The sequence below is a fragment of the Rosa chinensis genome, chromosome 1 (assembly GCF_002994745.2).
Source record: "Rosa chinensis cultivar Old Blush chromosome 1, RchiOBHm-V2, whole genome shotgun sequence".
Lineage (NCBI taxonomy): Eukaryota > Viridiplantae > Streptophyta > Magnoliopsida > Rosales > Rosaceae > Rosa > Rosa chinensis.
The window spans coordinates 29,135,436-29,152,497 of NC_037088.1; the positions used below are offsets into that span (position 1 = coordinate 29,135,436).

General features: G+C 37.6%; 1 long non-coding RNA gene across 1 annotated transcript; it reads left to right on the forward strand.

Annotated features, from left to right (window-relative positions):
• Window positions 1-4,469: 4,469 nt before the first annotated feature.
• LOC112176891 lies at window positions 4,470-5,954 on the forward strand. The gene is made up of 3 exons (XR_002927186.2): window positions 4,470-4,599; window positions 4,696-4,785; window positions 5,706-5,954. It is a non-coding gene; the product is annotated as an uncharacterized LOC112176891 (long non-coding RNA).
• The last annotated feature ends 11,108 nt before the right edge of the window (window positions 5,955-17,062 follow it).

The window sequence follows — 17,062 nt, forward strand, 5'->3', positions numbered from 1 at the left end:
ACCTTTTAAGAACTTTTTCTTTGGTTTCCATAGGATCTTCTTGATGCTCATGTTCTTTCCCAGTCCTTCTGCTTCTGGGATTACGACCTTCGTCGTCTTCTCTTTGGCTAAACATTGCCATTTCCCTGGTCAATGCGTCTGGAAGATAATTCTTGTTTCCTGCAATTAATTCAACATTATAATCATATTGGTTAAGAAATAATTGCCAGTTTGCTAATCTTCCTCTATCAGCAGCTTTATCAAGTTTAAAATTTTTGAAATTCTTTACTCTGGCACAATCGGTGCGGACAGTAAAGGTTTTTCCAAGAAAAGCTGGTGAATTTAAAATCGTTTTTTTGACAGCCAAAATTTCTTTTTCCCCTGTGGGATAATTCAGTTCTGCAGGGCTGAACTTGCCACTACAAAATTTGCAGATTTTTTCAATGTTAGTTCCAGGCGCTCTTGCCAGAACAACACCGGACCAGTAATTATCGCTCGCATCTGTCTGGAGGATAATTTCATCATTCTCTTCTGGTTGTTGGAGAGGAGGGAGGTTTTTGCAGAGATTTTTTATCTGCTTCACAATCTTTTCATCATCTTCTGTGAAGTTCCATTTTCTTTTGGAACTTGTCTTAGGAGATAACATTGCTGTTAACCCTGAGATTTTAGGGATGAAGTCTCTCCCATAATTTATGACACCAAGGAATCTCTCTAGACTCTTAGCATCAGGAATTCTATCTGGGAACTTCCAGATTTTCTCAAGGATATGAGGTTGGAGTTTTATGACCCCATTTTTTATGTTTATTCCTAGGAAATCAACTTCATCGAGGATAAAGAAGATTTTCTTTTCTCCTAAGATAATTCCATGCTGAACTATCAGCTTTACTGCCTCATGGAGGTGTCTCATGTGTTCTTCTTTGTTTTTGGAGAAGACCAGAATGTCATCTATGTAGACGACACAGAACTCCGCCACATGCTTAAAGATGTTGTCCATCTTTCTTTGGAAGATTGAGGGAGCTTGCTTGAGACCAAAAGGCATCACCAACCACTCGTAATGACCTTGTGGTGTTCCAAATGCAGTGAGAGGTACACTCTCGGGATGCATCTTGACTTGCCAGAAACCCGACTTTGCATCGAATTTCGAAAACACTTTGGCTCCTCTGAGCTGGTTGATCAGTACTCTTACTTGAGCAATTTGATAACCATCTTTGACAGTCTTCTTGTTGACATCTCTGTAGTCAATCACCATTCTAGTTTTTCCTCTTAGAGTTTCTGCATGATTTCTCACGTAGAATGCTGGAGCATGATGAGGGCTAGTGGAAGGTTGAATCAATCTCTTGTTCAGGAGATCTTCAATATCTTTTCTGAATTCTTTTTGATCTTCCTCTTTGTAATGAGGAATGGCTTTGACATGGCAGATAGCATTCATGTCATGCAATTTCAATTCACAGACCACTGGGTCTTTTTCCCAAAACTTTTGAGGATTTGTATCCACATTCTGCTCGAGTAGTTTCTTGATTTTTTCAAGAGTGGGAATTTGCTGAGACTCAAGCTTATTCTGAAAGTGCTTGAGGTTGTGTTCATGGATGAAACTAGCTTCTTCATCTTCACTAGCTTCTTCTTCTTCTTCTTCTGAAGATTCTTCAACAAGCAATTCTTCTTGTTGTTTGATTTGGAGTATGGGCTCGAATTTGGGTTTGTAGGGGTAAGATCACCACTATTCTGTTGCGATCTCTGATAGTGAGTAGTAAAACCGGGACCTACCACACTGAATGCATGTGTGAGTCGGTCTGCCCAGAACACCCGTCCTCCTTTCCTGAAGCCTATCGCTTCTTCATCCTGAATAAATCTTTGTTGGAGAATAAAATCATTTCCTAACAGGAAATCAGATCCTTGGCCTTCTGACTGCCAAACATTCTGGATGATAAATGTTCCTCCACCAATGGTGATATGAACATTTTTTGCTACTTTCTTCATGGTGAGATGGCTTCCATCAAATGTAACACCAGTAGCAGACTTTTTCTTATCTTCTTTCCAGAGTTCATCTGGAATTGCAAATCTCTTTGCAACAGTAAAACCTGATCCATTATCTACAAAGGCATGTAGATGATATTTCCTGTGATCAGGGAACTTGAGCCCGATCTCTATGTAGTTGCTGTATCTACTTGTAGAGACGATTTTCGATTGGTGAGGCTTATTTTCTTGAGCTTGCTCTTTTGGAATGAATGGTTTACATTCTTCTGAAACATTTTCCTGCATGGGTGATTTATCTTCACTATCATCCCAGTTTGTAGGAATTATCTCTTTGATGTCTGGATCACTGAACCAGGACGGAGGATCATATCTGACTTTATAATCATACTTGCCAGAAGGTTGGCCAAGTAGGTCCCATGTGTCAGTAGCCTCTTGTCTTTCTAAGAGATGAACAGTTTCTGGTGGTTTCACCAGTTCTACATTTTCTGGTATTTCAACCAGTTCAATATCTTCATCGACTTTTTCTTTATCGACGATTTCTTCCTTTTTCGAGGAAGATGGTTCCATGGTTTCCTGGAAAAGAGTTTCAATTTCTTTTGCCTTTTGCTCGGCAAAATACTCTTCATATTCTTGCTTAACCAATTGGCTGACAAGACCATTCTTGGTTTTTCTTCTCGCTTCAGCTATGAAGCATTCTTTGTGATAAGTCTTCTTAGACTCTTCACAAAACATTGGGAGACCATTCTTTTCATGACAAAAGCAGTAGTCACAAACGAATGTACCAGGGTTCACCTGATAAGAAGACATGAAGGATTCTGTCTTGCTTTCTTCCCAGTTTTTTATTCTCAAAACATTCTGTTGTCTAGATTCGAAGTACTCTACTTCAGAATCAATCTCAGACTCTTCTGATGAACTTTCTTCTTCTCCAGACCAGGCAGAGTAGACTGACCTGTCGTCATCTTCATCATCAGAATAGGCTATTTCGTAGCCTTTCATGTTTGCTACCTCTACTATTTGCTCATATTCTTCAAAGAGAGCCTTAGTAGATCTTTTACCCTTTTCCGGGCATTCATTTGCATAGTGTCCTTCAGCTTTACACAACCAACATCTGCAAGCTTTCTTGCTAGGCTGTTTATGCTGATGAGTATTCTTCTTTTTGAAGAATTTCTTTTTAGGATCTTCATCCTGTTGCTTTTTGTAATTGGAACTTCTCTTGAATTTCCAATTCTTCTTCTGATTACTCTTTTTAAATTTTTTAGAGTAATATTTTTCTTTTTTCTTCTTTCTGTGGAATTTGGAGTCATGGCATCCCCAGTTTGTGGGCATATCTAATATTCCATAACAGAAATTTTCAACTCCTTTGAGTTGTTTCTTGGCCATCTTAGCTCTAAGATTGGCTTTGCATTGCTCTTTCAGTAATTGCCGGATTCTGTCGGCAATCCCTCCAACTGAAAATCTTTCAATTGGTTTTTCAGCTATGCTTTCTCTCACAGCTGTTCTCCATGGTTCAGGGAGTTTTCTGTGCAACAGATTAACTAGATCAGTATTTTCTAGTTCACCAATTGTACAGTAGTACTCTTGAAACTCATTCAAGTATTCTTCGAAATATCTCATGTCACAGATTTTAAGAGCATAGATATTCGATTTTGCCGTTTCTTTGGCCTTTTCACTCAGATTTGAAAGATCTCCACAGAACTGATCGTACAGTGGTACTGCAAAATCATACGGAGATTTTGAATTTTTGATTTCTTCCAGCCAGTCTTTTCCTCTGGCAGTTTCTTTGAAAGATAGGTAGTACTTTTTTGCTACTCCAGTGAGAGTAGTTTCATAGTACACCTGCAGATCTGGTGCTTCAAATTTGCCAAGGGTGAGTGCAGAAGCCATCATCAGGCTGTCTACCCATTGGTCAATGGTTTTTCTTTTGTCTAGACTCTATCTCCTTAGTCCCTAGTCCCTAGGGTGAAAGAACCAAGCAGAATCTGGCTTGTTTGGGCTTTACTTGGTAGCTATTATCCTAGTCAAGTTTCAGAGTAGGAAAGAGCTTGGAGAAATAAGAAAAGTAATAAAGTACTTTGTAATAATAATAAGAGGACGAAGATTTAAGGGAAGTTTTATGAATTACATGTAAAAATATTTCAAAGAACGGTTTCTTTGTGGGTTTGCTTTATGGACTCTGCATCTAATTTATTATTTTTTAGTGGAATGTTTATTTCATGGGTTGTGGTGATTGCAGTTTCTTTTAAATCTCTGTGGATTCCTAAATGTGTTATTTCAGTTTAAACTCTTGATGTTGTTATATGTAATCAAGCTTGTCAGTTAAGTCTTGGGGTCTGCGTGTGACAATTTCATTTTCTGCTGAATTGTTAGTCTAAGTTTTTCAAAAATGAGTAGGCTCTCGCTCTTTTGATTGTTTTTTTTTTTTTAATATGTTCTGCCTTTTAGTTTTCTTTTAGGTTTCTCACTTTTCATTCTTTACTATATAAATTCAAGACCCAATTTTCTTTCTCATCCTTTCTTGTGGATGGAATGCTTTCTTCCTTTACTGAAATGTGAATTTTGTTTTTCCTTAACTACAGACAGTGTATCAGAAGAATGGGAACTTATTTTTCCGTACAACAATCCAGAGAGCATCGGCATCTGAACAGAGTAGAAATTTTTCCATCAACTCTTGAGGTGACTTTCTCTTGCTTTGAAACAGCTCTACTGATGCAATTTTCCTTCTTCATTGTGGATATTGGTCAGAACAACTAGATTTGACTAAAGCAAGCCTTGAAAAGTTGAATTCTTCTTGATACGGCTTGGTCTACATTGATGCGTTGGCAGCTTTCTAAGGTAAAAAACCTGTGTGTTGATTTTCACATTTATCATACATGTATTGGAGAATGAACAACAGATTGCATGCAGATGCAGTATGCTTAAGGGGGCCTTCTTTTTTTTTTTTTTTGTTTGCTGCTTCCTGCTTATACGGGAATAGTATTGCAGAAAATGTTCCATTGACCTGTCCCTGTAATGATATATGTAAAGTAGTCTTTATATCTGGTCAATACACAATCAAGTACAAGCATTGTGGACAAGTGCCCACCACAGCGATATTAGCCTGAACTAAACAACAATCAAGTACAAGCCTTGTGTGTAAACCTAGGTGTGTGTCATATTTGTGTGAGTATAAGGGTCAGGTTGAGGAAGGTTCTTTTATGTTGGTGGTGCACTTTACAGTAGTCCGGGTGGAGAAATATGGTTAAAAAAGAAACTGAGATATTTGGGTGGTGATGGTGATGGATAAAACTGGGTTCTGGGGAAGAGATTGATGTCAACTTAGGAGGATAATATTTGATATTAAGAAGACGGTTGGGAGGAGATAAAATTAAGGGTACATTTACTATTCATACCAGAGGATAAGTGGATAACCATATGGGGGTCTAAGTGTCTCAACTAAACCCCAAAAGCTACCTATAAAACCTTCGCAGTTGTTTTGGTATTCCTCTCATAGCTTTAACCAAATTACTTTTATTGCGTAATATGTTCTTCAAGAGGAAAAGCTCATGTTAACTACCTAGCGAATGAGTCTTAGACTCTTAGTTCTTCAAATCACATGAGGATTCTTCTGCTGCTAATATTTTCTGGGTCCTGGTTCTTTGATTTCAAATTAAGGGATTGTGTATGGTTGATGACTCGATTTCTATTCATGAGGACTGATTTGATACTTTTACTGTTTTAATTGTTTTTTTTTTTTTTTTTTGTTTGAAGAACAGGATAAAGAACAGGTGCATTTCTTATTGCATGGAATTGTGCTGTTTGGGAGTCGAGGAGACATTTTCCTTTTTAGTTATGGTCATAGAACAAATTTCCTCTGCTTTTTGTATTTGTCTTGGTGTTACGATCGTTGGCCTTTAGCATATAGATATATGGTTGAAGAGAAGTAGTCATGGGAATTTTCGGAGAAGAATATTTTACAACTCAAATATGATTTTGAAGTATATTTTTGAGTTATTTTCCCGTAATACCTTCATCTGTTTTAGATTTATTGTGTTCTTTTTAGTTTTACATCTTTGCACCATTTGGTGAATCCTTGCTTCTGCTGTTTCTTAATTGAAGTACTATTTGCATCCCACATTGCCCTCATTGAGGTTCTTTTCTATAAAAGAAAACGTCTCTGTAATATTAGCCAAAATCGCTTTACAAATATATACGCTTTGTCCAAATCATTGCTTCAGGAATACCGTCACAGAAATGTCAACCAAGATCAGAAGTTAATTTCCATTTCCAGCTCTGCTCAAATCATTAGTAAGATATCTTCCACGACAAAGCAATTATGTGAAGCATTTATGCTTTGGTGAATGAGCAGCTTCCAAAGATGCTTCCACTTCGAATCAGAAGTAGTGTTATAGTTGAAAAAACTCTAATAAGCATTATTGACAGTAAACTTACTAGATGTGCGCCACCAAAGTACTTTATCAGCACCCATATCATGAAAACCAATTGGAATACAAACAATTTGATCATTGCCTTGCAACGCAAGCAAGCTTAGAGCATCAAAATGGTCGAACTATTTAAACCTAGTAAATATCTAAGTATAATCCGCCCTAAAACTTTGTTATTTATTTTCTTGAATAACAAATTAGACAAAGTAGGCATAGTTTAGAGAAATTGACCTGTGAAGAGGCAGGTATCTTCCAAATGTACTTCCACAGCAGAGAATCAACTATGCATGGGTTACGCAAAGCTGAAGCTTGTTAGAGGGGCTTCCCTATCCATGAAGCTTATATGGCAGTATTAGGGCTGCTAACAGAGCCATGGTCAGTAATCGTAGAACTTCAGAAATTCATTTACATAACTAAAAAATTCATATATGTTAAGAATTTGCCATGATTGGAAAGATTTAGCTGTAAATGATAACTGTTTCCTTTCACATTTTGTCAACCGTTCTAAATAATTTTATGTTAATACTAATGATCTAGATTACTTCATAGTCCATACATAAAAGGTAGACTAAATTTCTATATATCTTTTAAGGACAAATTTTAGTTTATTGCCCTGTGGTTTACACTTAACATCATGTTAGTCCCTCCCCTTTTTAATTTCATCAGCAACAATCCCTTATTCTCAATTTCGATCAATCGTGTCCAAAATTTGCTGAGCCATCCAAATGAGACGTTAAGTGATGATGTGGCAGTGACAAACTAATCGCGTGGCCCACTTGAAGGGCTAAAATAGACATTTCACTCCATTTTCGAGGGTATGTAAAGCTTCACCTCCAGCATCCAAATCTTCACCGCCCTCCTCCTCATTCTTTTTAGCACCCGAATCTGCAAAACTACCAAGACTCAGATTGCCAAACGCTTGGCGTTGTCGGAGTCTCTTCCCTGATTCAAATTAGGTTCCACCACCAGCGGCTCCAATTCATCTTCCGCCAACTTATCAAAGAAATCCTTATTTGTATCCTCCACTTGAAATGGAGGAGGATTTGAAGCCATCTTGCCTAATCCCAGCAATACAGTTGAAAATCCAACCCCTCAAATTCCTATAAAATTTACAAAAGGCCTTGAAATTGGAGCTTGAATCCTCACCTGAGATCCAGAGCTTGACGCCTCAAAATCCTATGAAGTAGAATTCGAACTCAAACATCGTGGCGCTGCTCTTCAGCTTCGGCTGCCAGTATGTCAATCTGTCATACAAGGTAAGCTTCTGATGCAGAGCGACCTGGACAAGCTCGATCTCCACACTGGAAGCTTTTGGAAAATCTACAACGTCGGCGTGTTGACTCACCGCATTGCCATCATGGTTCTGAAACCCGAAATCAAAGCTCGCAGAGACAACATGAGGTTTTATCTGAGGGACATGATTAAAAGAGTGAAGATTTGGGACACAAAGATAAAGCGCCAAGCTTTACAGAACTTGTACGAGTCGATTGTGGAGGACGACATGTATGTAAAAGTCGTTGTTGAGCGCACTAATCTTAGGGGTTTATTGATTGGTTTTCTTGATTCGAATGATGTGGTTATCCAAGATGGGTCTGCAAAGATTATGTCTTTGGTTTTTGGGTTTGGATCATATAAAGGGGTTCTGATTGGAGCCGGAGTTATTGAGCCATAATCAGCCATTGATTATGGTTTTGGATTGTGGAAGTGAAATTGGGAAAAAAGGATTTGAGAGGAGTTTATAGAGATTAACTAAGAATGTGGTAAAAACTCATCTGGCTTGTTTGGTTCAGCTTGTGGAGGAGTCATAGCGTGAATGTTGTGAAATCTCAGCTCGGTTACTTGGTTCAGCTCGTGGAGTGAAATGTCCATTTTAGAAATTCAAGTGGGCCCACCAATCAGTTTGTCACTGCCACATCATCACTTAATGTTTCATTTGAATGGTTCAGTAGATGTTGGACACGGTTGATCGAAATTGAGAGCATGGAGGTGTTGCTGATGAAATTGAAAGGGGAGGAACTAACGTGATGTTGAGTGGAAACCACAAGGTGGTAAATTGAAATTTGTCCACATTTTAACATTTTAAGTTGTAATTATCCATCGATATACTAGTTACCATTTTTACATGGTATCAAAGCAAAACACTATTTGGAGTTATCGAAAATTTTTCAACTAGTGTTAGAATTTCTTTGAGAAGCTTAATTTAAACTTCATTTTATTCATCTTGGTGGCTCTCATTCCATCATTCATAAATTTCAAATGATTGCTTTTTAAAAATACTTACAAATTATGGCATTGGTAAAAAGTAAGGATGTTTTTCCGTTTCAACCAAAAAGTATATGTCTACCACATTCCTCTTCTTTTCTTAATCGTTGGATCATAAAGAGCAGGGCAACAAATCATTACATCCATTCCTAATTCTTTATTAAATTCTATTCCTACACAACTACGTCTTTGCTTCCTCTTGTGAAATTACATATTGGTGAACTTACTCCCTTTCATTCAATAGGGAATTTTCAATTCTAATCTACGTTTAAATGATCTTCTTTGTGATCCAAGTTTTAAGGTTAATCTTATCTCAGTAAGCAAGCTTACTAAGTCTCTCAAATGGTTCATCACTTTTTTCCTAGCATTTATCTGATGCAGAACTTGGTTACGCCGAAGATATTGGCTTGTCTATGAAGTATAACAGTCTCTATTACCTCAATCTAAATTTTGTCACTAAACTTTCACATATTCCTTTTACCAATCGTGTAGTCATTTCTTCCACCTTGTGGTATCAACGTCTTGGCAATTCTTCCCTAAATCATTTGCAATTGTTAGCTAAAACAATTCCTGATGTTTCTTTTAGTTTAGATAAAGTATGTAATGTTTGTCTATTAGCCAAACAAAGCACGTTTGTCATTCAATTTAAGTACTATTTCCACAACAAAACTATTGCTCTTATTTATTGTGATATTTGGGGTCCTCACAAAATTGCACCTCATTCCGGTGCAAGGTATTTTTTGAATATGGTGGATGACTTTAGTAGATGTTCCTCATTGTATTGTATGCATGTCAAATCTAAAACTCAAAATCTTTTGAAATCTTGTTTTGCCTTCATTGAAACACATTTCAATCAAAAGATGCAACAAATTCGATCGGATAATGGAAGTGAGTTTTATTTATGCATGCATTTTCAAGCTAGTGACATCATTCATCAACACTTCTGAACAATATAGGAGTTGTGGAACAAATATTGGTTATCATGTTCATCCAAAGTAAATATATTAGAACGTTGGATAAAACAGTCATATGTTGAATTACTAAGCATAAATCTATATAACACGTAGATTTATACTTTGGCTCAAAAGAATTACAAAAACTAACAATGATAAATTCCAATGTACTCTATTTTATTTCCTCTAACACTCGTAAGTAGTAACCATAGACAGAAAAGAAAAAGCCTTGTAGCAGCCCATGTATAGGAATTGCTTCAATTGCATCTGTAATTGCAGCTTGAACATCAGCATTGTTTTCTTTAGCCGCAGCTTCAGCCGCTACGGTAGCCTTTTTCCTTGCCTCATTTGCAGCCTTTCCCTTGCTCTGTTCTGGTTATGACAACAATGAGTATGGTAAACTTTCCTGAAAAGAAATAAAACTGAGTTAAACCTAATTGTGTAAATGTAGCTACCTTTTTATCGATGCAATCGTTCAAATGTTGAAGTACATTCTTATAGTAATGAATCACTCCCTTTGCCTCCATTGTGTATTCATGTTTATAATCATTAATTATAAACACTCTCATAGTGTCCGTTGCCTTTTACTTTGTTCTCAATATTGATATGTTTTATTGTGTTTTGAAATCTTTCCCAAATAATTGCATTTTCTTTTGCCTTTTGTGCAAAAAAAAAAAAAAACATTTGTAAACATAAGCTAGGGATTTAACAACATTGTTAGGACATATTCTATCCAATCCAATCCTTATTCTGTAATTTTTTTTTTTTGGAAGATAAATCTTTGACAAATATTTGAAGTCGTAAGAGGAGAATCTCAATTTCAGCGCGATACGTCATTTGTTCCAGCATCCTTTTCTATATCAAATTTTCCTTAACAGAGTCATTATCCATAAATTCATATTTCTTATTTAAATCTTTTGTGTTCAACTTTTCAAACCTATATCCACCTATGCTTTCTTTTTTAGAACAGTTTTTGATGCTGTTGAATATTACTTTGTTGGATAAAATTTTGAACTTAAAAAAAAAAAATCAAATAACATACAATAGAACGAGGAAAATATTGAGCAGGAATTCTCATTTTATTTTTTTTGGGCTAGTTATAGGCTTCGACTATAATTTGCTCTAGACATCAAGACCTTACCACAGACAGTGCAAGTAGCTCCAACTCCTTTACCATTTTTGAAGAACTTCTATTCTTTGCCCTTTCAAGCAATGGCCGAGAGAATCCTTACTAGTTTTTTACAAAGCATCTAAAAAATGACTAAAGTACCATTTTTCTCATTAGTCGATGCAAATGGAAAGAGTTTAAGAAACTTTATAGAGAGCCAACTATAGAATCTATAAGACATGGTTAAGACACATATTATTTATGAGTCTCTTGAGTCAAAAAAACTTCATATCCAACCAATTTGTTGGCACATACTTCCTTGTTTAAGTCCAAAGTTTTCATTTATATAAAAAAAAAAAGAAGGCTAAATACTGTTTAATTTCTTATGGTTTGAGCTCAACATCGATTCAGTCTCATGACTTTCAATTTCATCAAAAACACCCTGCATTATCAAATCTCATCTAATAGGTCATTCCGTCAATCGGAGCCGTTAACTCGCTGATTAGGCATGCCATGTCAGATCATGTGGGCCCCACCTATCATGAAAAATTTCAAAATTGCCCCTGCCTCTCTCCCAACTCCAGAAGAACTCAGCTTGGAGCTCATATCTTCCTTCGTCTCCAAATCCAATGCATCCTCACTCTCCCTTGCATTCCCAACATCTCTTCCCACCCTCACCCTTCTCACCCCTTCTCACCACAACTACTTCGCCGGACATGCACGACTGCCACCGTCTTGAATCACTCATCTCCAGCCAATGTTCTAAAAATTGGCCTAGGCGGCTGTCTAGGAGGGGCCTAGGCACTGGGTGTCACCTCTCCGCTCCGATTATAGTTTGGGTGATGCTTCTGGGTGTTGGGCTTCTCGGCGAGCGCCTCAGACTCTCAACTCTCAGAGTTGTTTCTCTCTCTCTTTCTCCTCATCTCTGTTTCTGTTTCATTTTTGTCCCACTTGAATTGGTGGCACGCCGCAATTTTCCGGCCAAATTCTTGGTCGGGTACTTTTCTTATATTTTTTCGACCTTACAACTATTGTTTGGGTTGAGTTTGGTGGATTCACTACTTTTGGTCGTTAAAGGTTTGTTTTTGAAAAAGATGTTGGTTTTGATGAATTTGTTTTGGATTTATGTGATCTGGATTTTTGTTCAGTTAGGTTTTTATTGGGTTTTTTGAGATTTTCTTGTGAGCTTTGGTTGCTGGCAAATTGAAGACAAAAGAAGAGAAGAAAATGGAATGGGCTCTGTTTGAATCTAATTGTTGGTTTGATTTTATTTGAGTTCCCAAATTTGTTGCTGGGATCATTTCTTTCAAATTTTAGAAACGTAAGAGTTAATGGGGAGCTTGGCAATTTGGATCCTTTGTATATAAATGTTCAGAAAGATTTCAACTCTCTTTCATTTTCCCTTCATCTTTTGTTTTGCCAAAAATCATGTAAGTGGTATTTGTTGTTTTGGTTTGTAAAATCTTTGATGGCCATTTTGATTGAGTTTTGTTGATTAGGTTATTTCATTTGAATCCTTGAGCAGCTTGCATTTGATTTGGGTGTGCACAATGCTGTTTGAATTTGGGTTTCTGGATGCAACTTTGAGATGGTTTTGATTTTGTATTGACTTTAGTTGAGAATTGTTGCTGTCTTCGATCTTCACTAATTGGGATCTTCACCAAGGTGGGAAGAGATGTTAGGAGTGCAAGGGAGAGTGAGGATGCAGTGGATTTGGAGACGAAGGAAGATATGAGCTCCAAGCTGAGTTCTTCTGGAGTTGGGAGAGAGGCAGGGGCAATTTTAGAATTTTGCCTGATAGGTGAGGCCCACATGATCTGACATGGCATGCCGTCAGCAAGTTAACGACTCCAGTTGACGGAAGGACCTATTAGATGAGATTTGATAATGCAGGGGTGTTTTTGATGAAATTGAAAGTCGATGTTGGGCTCAAACCACAAGGTACTAAATAGTATTTAGCCTTAAAAAAAATACATACATACATACATATATATATATATATATATATATAGATCCGATCCAGAGCGGAGCTCCGCTTTGGAATTAACGTGTGAAGTTCGAGTTTTGGGTCACTTTTCGGTCGCATATCCACATCTCGACCGTTCAGTTTTTAGGTACTAGTGTATAGATCATCTCTGCAAATTTTCAACCAAATTGATGATCGTTAAGGTATCTAACTCGCTTAAACCAATGGACGGACTGAATCTGTCAACCTGAACCGTACTAGCTTTAAGGCAGTTATCAATGCCTTAACGATCATCATTTTGGCTGAAAATTTGCAGAGACGATCGATACACTAGTACCTAAAAACTGAACGGTCGAGATGTGGATATGCGACCGAAAAGTGACCCAAAACTCGAACTTCACACGTTAATTTTCAAAGCGGAGCTCCGCTCTGGATAGGATCTGTATATATATATATATATATATACACACACACACACACTTGCGTATATATATATATATATATACACACACACACACACTTGCGACTCAACTATTATTTTACTACGCATTCCAGAGACTGTAAGGATGACAAAAAAAAATTTCCTTAAAGTCAAGTCGGACACATATGCTCTTGTTACTTTCACTAAGTAAAGAACTTTCCAACTCAAACTAACATTGACCTTGACATATGTCATCTTTGACCGTTCTTTAATGACTTGTTACCGGTCAATAAACTAGAGTACGTGCATTGAATTATTGTTGGAAATAGTCAAAGTAACATGAATAAGGTAAGTAAAGTATATGTGATCCCATATACAGTATTATATGGAAGAAGTATAAATGGATTTCACTATGTGTGTTTATATAGTTATGATACTTGACTTAAATTAGGACTCGACTCGATCAATTAATCCCTCTACATGTTCTGAAGTTGAATGCTTATTAATTAGTGAATGAAAATTGCGAGAATACTACTTTTATGACCTATGGTTACGGAAATAACATTGAAAAGATATTGCGAGACATTTATTGAAAGATTCTAGTATCAAGCATTATTAAGGCCCAGTTTGGCTGTGTGTTTCCTCCAATAAAATCACTTATTATTACCGTTTTGATCTGTTAAGGTGTTTCGTAAGGAAATAAAAGTGGTTATTAAGGACATAATGACTTTTTAAATGTGTTTTTTAAAAGTAACCTCTTGGCTGCTTTTGAAACACTGAGTAATTATACAACACATGGAGCCGTAAGAGAGTTAATGACACTTTCTCAAGACTACCAATGCCCTCACAATTTCTTCAAAATGACACTGTTCTATCCGTTAAATATACCTTGTCCTTTCAATGTTTTCAACTTATTTCATCCCTGGAATCTCTTGTCAAGTACTGTGGAGTGAATCTGGCACTCTCATAATCCAATTCTTATTTTAATTCTTCAATTGTTCTCGTGTAGCAGTTCCCTTACCAGCCATTCTTGAAGGCTTGATTTTTTGAATTTCTCCAAAGGGTCATAATTTCTTAAACTTTTTTTCCTTCGATGAACATAATTTCTTAATCTTCCAGTTTTTCTTCTTTAGGGTCTATGGAATTGGTTTAATTGATTTTTGGCCTTGTTACTCTCATCTTCTATGCTCGTAATTTAATTGATTTGATAGTTTTTGATTCACTAAGTGATTTAAATTTGCTCAGCTTTGATAGTTTTTGATTCACTAATTATTTTTATCTCTAATTTATTTTAGTGCTGCTTATCTTGACAGCAATACGGCCAACACCAAACTAAGCCTAAGAAAATTTTAGGGACAAAATTCTTTTAAAGAGCTTAGATTGAGATCTCCAAATTACAGTTGTGGGAAAAAATGATTTCGAGCAGATATTATTTATGATTTATTTTAGTTTACCTACCTAAACTTTTACCCATTCTTCATGTTAGTCCTTGAACTTCCAATTTGATCAAGACTACCCCTGAACTCTCAATTTTAATCAACCGTGCCCAATCCTTCACACTCCATCAAAATTATCCGTCAATTGATGACGTGGCAAGATACAAATGGTTAAATTCCTATAATACCCTCGTCAAAATTTTCCACTCTGTTTGCATCCTCGCAAAAAAAAAAAAAAAAAAAGGCCTCTGTTTGCATCGCTCTCTCTCTCTCTCTCTCTCTCTCTCTCTCCTCCGATCCCAAACTTAGACAATACAATTTCAATAAGAAGAAAACACAAAACTCCAAGCACAAAATTTCATCTAGGTTTCCTCAAAAGAACCTCAAACTCCGATTTAGGAGTGAAATCTACCCAATTCGTCATCTGGATTCTTCTAATTTCTTCACAAAAGCCTCAAATTTGATTTGGTTATCAAATTCTACCTCATATCTATCTCATCTGGGCTCTGCTCATTCTTATGATTTCACGACAGCGACGACGACGATCTCAGCATCGACCTATTTAGAATTGCTCTTTCCCAAGACACCTCCCAATTCAATTTCAATTTCTCTTCATCATAAGACTCGTCCTCGCAGTGGTCGCAGTTTGATTCAGAGCCCTATTCGTTGAATAGGCCCAATTCGCAAAACACCGATGTTCGGAGATCGAAGAAGGCCAAGAAGACTCGCAAAAGCCCGTCGGTGTTGGCGACGGTGTCGTTGATGGAGGCACAGGGGATCAAGGAGATGATGGAGCAAGTCGACGGGGTCAATTTCACTCTGGATGGGCTGAGGAAGGGTCAACCAGTTCGGATAAGATGACAACGTTTTGGAGCTCCATGACTCGGGAGTTTGAGGCTTCAGGTGGCTGGCTGAGGAGGAGGAGTGGGAGCAATTTTAAGGATGAGATCTTCGTTAATGTTAGAGCCGCTGCGATAGACGGAGGCAAATCATCTGGCTTCGTCGGTGGCCTACTCGCACCATGCCAGCAGTTCATCCTCTGCTGCTCTCTGAAGCTTTGAGAATTCTAAGGGTGAGTGAATTGTGCGTGTGTGGTTTTGTGGTTTGTGATTTCATTTTTTTGGATCTTTGAAATGCTGGCTTGGTTTGTGGAATCTAGGTCTTACTGTGTGTGTGATTTAGCTTTGAATTGGTGGAATTTGGGGTTGCGGAGCGGAGGATGAGGAGGAGTAGTAGGAGTTTCCAATTGGCGACATGGTGGTGCTCCTTCATCTGTGAGAGATTTCGATGAACAGGCATAGGAAAGAGAAGGGCGTCAATGTGGAGGTTCTTGTGCATTACAGGTGAGTCAAGAGTCTGAGTTGGACTCATGGCTGAGTTGAATGAGTTGTTGTTTCAAGTCATAAGCTCATGAATTGATTGAGCTGTGTTGTTTGTTGGAGTTAAAAGATTTCCCGATTTCCCTATCTATAAGAGGTTTGAAGTTGTTCCCCAAAATGATTGAGGCTGAGGGATCTGGGGTTAATGTGATCAACAAAGACACAACTGATTTTTTTTTTTTTAAATGCAAATTGTCTATTTTAGCCCTCTTTGTGGGCCTTTGACTCGTCCCACATCAGCAATAAATGGAATTTTTGGACGGTGTTAGGAGAGTTGGACACGGGTGATGGAAATTGAGAGTTCAGGGGTAGTCTTGATCAAATTGGAAGTTCAGGGACTAACATGAAGAATGGGTAAAAGTTCAGATAGGTAAACTGAAATTAATCCTATTATTTAAATACATATTTTTTATATAGTATTTATAGCTTTTGAAAATTAATTAATCCTTTTTTTTTTTTTTTTTTTTTTTTTTTTTTATGGAAATAGGTCAGCCATTTCATAAAAATTCAGCAAGCATAACAAAAACGAAACACCCATATGGGGTCGACAGAAAGAATCGTTTCTTAGAACCTCATGAAACTCTATTCTAGAAGAATAACTTCCCACAAAATCCCGAGTACACCCACCGTTTAGGAAATCCATGCACCATTATTCTAACAAAAACTAAGAAACCTCGAAGCCAAAATAAAAATGTTACAACTAAGGCTCTGGTTTTTGCGACCCAAGCAAAATTTAAACATTACTATAGGCCCTGGAGACTGAAACCCTCCAACCCCATAGCAAAAAGATAATACATCCCATGGACCAGATCAAGTCCCAAGAAGCCCATTCACTCCAAACACAGGCCCGAAGAGCATTCATACCATCGCCGCTGTTCACCATTTGCCGGAATACACCACTTGCGCTTCCACCACCACTGGTAGCACCCACCTGTAGGCCGCCATCCATACCAGTAAGGAGCCCGGTCAGCAATGGAACCAATTCCAGCAGAGGGTAACGAGCCCCATCACCATAGTCGAAGACCAATTCCAGCCCGACATCCATCTCTGCCGGCAAAGAAAAGACGGGATCACCATCGATCCCCTTGTCCTCCATCGACCAAGCACAGTCATGCCAGAGAGTGCTACCAATGCAATGAGTCTGCACAGTCGCTACAAAGCCT